We start from the raw sequence: 4969 nt of genomic DNA on the forward strand, positions 1-4969 counted from the left end.
TGATCCTTCTATATGTTTTATTTCAATTTTCCTAGTCCAACTATCCAAATTGTCAAGCTTTAACTATATTGAAATTAAGTCTAGATATTAAATGTGCACAAGTTTAACATTGTACATCAAACATTTCACTATATTTAATTATATAATAATCTTATTTATGGATATTGAGGAGATTTATAACAATTGTAAGTGGTCCCGAAGAAAAATTGGTGTATCTCATCTGAGTATGGCTCGATGAAAAATATAAAGAAATGTTCGATATCTAGTGAAAAAAATCGATAAAATGTAAGGTGATTGTTTAAGTTTATAAACAAACTTTTTTTATTCTGCCTTACTGAATCGTAACTTCAGTTTCCCATAGTTTCTTTTTTAAAAATCGCTGACATATCAGAATTTTACTAAGGCTTTTTGAATTAATCTAAATCGATTGTTCACATTTTCGTTAATTGATGTAGCTCTTTTGGTTAATTTTCCAAAATGAATATATGTGAATCGTATCATTCATTTGGGTAAAATAATCCTTAGAAACAAGCTATACAGTATTACGGGATTAAAAAGCATACAAATAGGAAAAAACAGTACATATTTCAAGCGCTGAAAAATAGTCGTCTGTTTTCAAGACATGAAACAAAAGTGATTTGAAGTATAAAATGTGAAGACTTATGTAACTAATGACTATAATATATACTTATGTAAATAAGACTTATGTAAACTACTTTTGTTTCTTATTCATGTCAGGCCAGAGTAGAAAATGCAAGCTTTAAATATGTCAATGTTTTTGAATACATGTTGCATATTTAAAATTATATAAAGTGATTCTCTAAAAAAAATTATAGTATGTTAATACTAAGTAATAATTTATTTAATTAAAATCTGAAAATACTTTGAACTAAATATTGAAGTCTTAGACTATATTAAAGTCTTAGACTATATTAAACTTTTAAAAATCTAAATTTTCATAGGTAACTGTCCATAATAAATAAAATAATGTTCTTGATAAATAAACATTGCAACATATGATTTTGAAATGTTATTACTCGAAAATTTTTTCATCAAATCTTATTCAAATTTTTATTTTATTTTGTAAGAAATATCAATAAAACTTAAAAAAAGTTATGTATCACAATTTTTATTTTTCGAGAGCTTATTGATAGATTCCATTGAAATTTCAGATTTAGACAATTTATCCTTAATATGATGTCAACATTTCTTTTTTAGCATTAAGTAAAAATATACATTTTGTTTTCACTGAATAACCCTTGGATATGCTACTTATCAACAGTGTTCTTGATTTGTTTAAATAGTTTAAAAATTGGGATTTAAGTAAAATTATCACTGAACTTTAGATCGCACTCCAGACATAAATATGTATTAGAACAATATTTTCATTCATATTTCCAAGGGTACCCTTTGCTTCATAGTTTTTACTTACACATTATCAAGTTTTTGTAAATCATCACTAGGAAACAAAATTCTAGAAGCTAAATACTAAAAAAATAATCTTCAAGCATATAATAACGGAAATATTACACTTGTTCATAAATATTTAAAATTAAAACATACAAATTTGAATAATGACACTGGAATATAAATTATGAAATAGGAAAAATTATCAAGTATTAATAACTTTTATTTTTGTTTACAATTTTATTTTCTTTGACATAGCAAATTTTTCATCTTTTCTGTTTAAAGTTGCGAGACAGTATGGATTTTAATAGCTAAATTCTAATTAAAGTCTTAAACATCTAAGCAGGAAACACCACGCTTCATCATTTACAGGGGATACATCTTTTGAGAAATCTCAGACATTACAAAACTTTTTCCAAGAACCTGAAACAAAAATCAAACACAAACTTAAATTACAGTACATTTTAAAAATACTATCATTATAGAAACATAAAAGCAACTGAATTTTAATTAATTTTCTTTTACTAATTATGTATTAAATAAAACTACAGTAAAAAAGTTGGAGTTGTGGCAATCATTCGTCAGGGAGAAACAGGGTTTGCTAAAAGTTTTCTTCTATAATAAAAAATATATAAAATTAACAAAAGTGTCGAAAAAAGAAGAAAAAAAAACAATTTTCCTCAGGTGTAAATAGAGTTCAGAAATATTCTAAATGTATACTTGTATACACAAAGAAATTAATAAAAGAAATTATTGCGAGAATATTTTACACTTTTGTCTTATTAAGACAAAAGTTCATTATAAAATAACTGAAATGATTCTTTGGAAAATGTAAAGCCAGTTTTAAATAATAAATAAAGGGAATTCCAAAAAGCATCGTCAAATCATAGATCGTTGGAATGTAAAAGCACATACTAAACATTCACAGATCGTTTATATTAATCTTTGATAATAATAAATGATTGTTGATTAATAAATTAAATCGTTGCAATATCTTTTTATCAAAAAACTTATCACTTTATATCTTAATTATACTTTAATCTTTATAGTTTTTGCATGAAAAGGGATTAAAAAATTTTATTGTTTGTTTCCTAACATTGTAAGTACATAATTTTAGGATTTTTAAAGGGGTATACATAAATGTTTATTAAATTTAATCAAGAAATTGAAAGTAGACAATGAAATTATTTCAATAATGAACAAACAATATGCATGCACATTTCATTAATACATTTTATTCGTTCGTATGCTTTCATGATACCTATCATTTAATTCAAAGTGCTTTTTGCAACTAATAATATTTTTATAAAATATAATATTAACCACAAAATTATCTTCCATCGTCACTCCAGAATCATTTTCATGTTCAATTAATTTATAATTTTTCTTACAAAATTCAGATTTTTACATAATATACTCTTACAGGAACATGTATAGCTTCTGATTTATATTTATTAAGGAATATAAACTTATCTTTAAAAAAAAAGATCAGAAATTTAATCTTAACAGATAAAATTTCTTAATTCAACAGATATTAAACTGTTCGAGGAATGCTTGATGGAAATATCAGAGGTATAAATAATGAAATGTCAGATATCTGAAAATAATTATTTATCGCCAAGACCATGCAGCCAAGTTCACCAACAAAGATAAAGAAAGGCATATTTTCTTTAAATGGTTGATATAAGCTACACTAATACACTTAGGTGAATAAAATAAATATCTTGGTCATAGTGATAACAATACATCCAGTAATACTGAAATCATTATCAATATCACAATAATTAAAAAATGATTATAAACAATGATAACTATTAAATACAATATTAGTAAGAGGTGATAAATATTATTTGGTACCAAAGATGTTAAAATAACATAAATTAGTAAGGTTGGAAAAGGTAGAAATATATTATTAAATATTGTATCATATATCATAAAAATTTTACTTTAAAAAATTTATTAAGAGTGTTAATTTAAACTAAATGAAAAACTCGTAGTAAATGAAATATCTTAGTGACATATTTTTAATAATAAATTCATTTATTTTATAACTTTATTTTATATTCTTTTATTTTATAAGCTCTGGGATTAGCAATAATTACTTTAAGTATGAATAAAAAAAACTTATAATTTAATTACCTCTTATGACTAAAACCAACCATCACTTCTTCATCTGCATCTGAAAGGTAAAAAAAAATAATAAAAATTTAATGTTTATTATTGCATACTAATTAATAATAATGCTCTTTTAAATAAATATATTTCGTTATAATATACATTCTATTCTGATATATTAACAATAAAACAGTCTTCTGTTTAGATATCATAGTTCTGAACCAAAACAACTGGTTTTATTGCTGCTGAACTAATGTGTTTTTTATACGAAACTCTCATACATATCAGAAGTAATGATGAGAATAAAATGTATAAAAGCAATTTAAACTTTTCATGTAGCCTACACTAGTGCCATATCTACAGTAATTTCTCTTCCTGTTAGTAGTTGATAATTATCTCTTTTCTGAAGCATAATATAAACTTAACAATTTACACATGGATGTGAATAGCAAAATTAAGTTGTCTAAAGAAAAACTATTTACATATTGCAATTTAAAACTTAACATTTTAGGGACATAAAAGAAAAACGTCACAGCACAGCATTATTCAAACCTTTTAATAGTGTATTATTGCAAGACACGAGTAACATTTATAATAAAAAATAAAATTCAATACTCTTTAAATGTTTAAAGATTTTATCAGTTGCAATCACAAACAGAAGTTTAAAGAAAATGATAAATTACTTACTTCATATCATTATTAATCCACGCCGTTTCGCGCTCTCAGTTTCAAATGAAAATAAACAAAACGGTTGAAAAGCCTTGCAGACGCAGGACAGTGTCACAGGAGAGTACAAGGCATGTTGCGCACGCACAAATCAATTCTGACGTCATTGCTTAGAATAGCGTTTTCCCGAGAATGAGGGGGAAAATCAAATATTCCCTGGCAATAGGATGAGGACCATTGGGATATGGAATCGTGCATCTCGCACGACGCGAATTGACAAAACATACCGTAGATTGTAAACTAGGCGATTGCAAGTGGAATTGGCGATGGATTACGCTTAAATGTGGTGGGAGAACGAAATTACATTAACCTAAACAGTGAAATTCGATATTTTTTTCTCCTCCTCGACTAGCCATGATGAATAAAAATAACTCATTAATTCATTTTAGTAGAGAATTAAAAAAGAAAATAACCTTTTTATTCTTAGGATCACGTTACAAATAAACTGTATTTATATTTTATTAAGCGCAATAATTTGTATTTTATAAAACGATCTAGTTTTTTGATAAAACAGATTTAATTTTTTTTACAAGAATTGTGTTTGTGAAGAAATAAAAATAATTTATTAATGAACCAATCACAAAAAATAACGTAACATTTTAACACCATGTTTAATTGGAACGCTATTTTAAAGAATTCTATTTAACTTTTATTGTAAGAAAACATAACCTGTTTTAATTTAGAGATTTTCTCTGTTAAATCAATCTTGATAAAAGAATAA

At 25.0% G+C, this 4969-nt stretch overlaps 1 long non-coding RNA gene across 1 annotated transcript; it reads right to left on the bottom strand.

The window, feature by feature from the left end:
• Positions 1-1609: 1609 nt before the first annotated feature.
• LOC147803362 (uncharacterized) lies at positions 1610-4339 on the bottom strand. Its single transcript, XR_015428853.1, has 3 exons — positions 4210-4339; positions 3547-3586; positions 1610-1830 (listed from the first exon to the last, which is right to left on the bottom strand). It is a non-coding gene; the product is annotated as an uncharacterized LOC147803362 (long non-coding RNA).
• Positions 4340-4969: the final 630 nt, after the last annotated feature.

This window comes from Parasteatoda tepidariorum, chromosome 9 (assembly GCF_982258835.1).
Source record: "Parasteatoda tepidariorum strain Cologne lab strain chromosome 9, Ptep-v5.0, whole genome shotgun sequence".
NCBI lineage: Eukaryota > Metazoa > Arthropoda > Arachnida > Araneae > Theridiidae > Parasteatoda > Parasteatoda tepidariorum.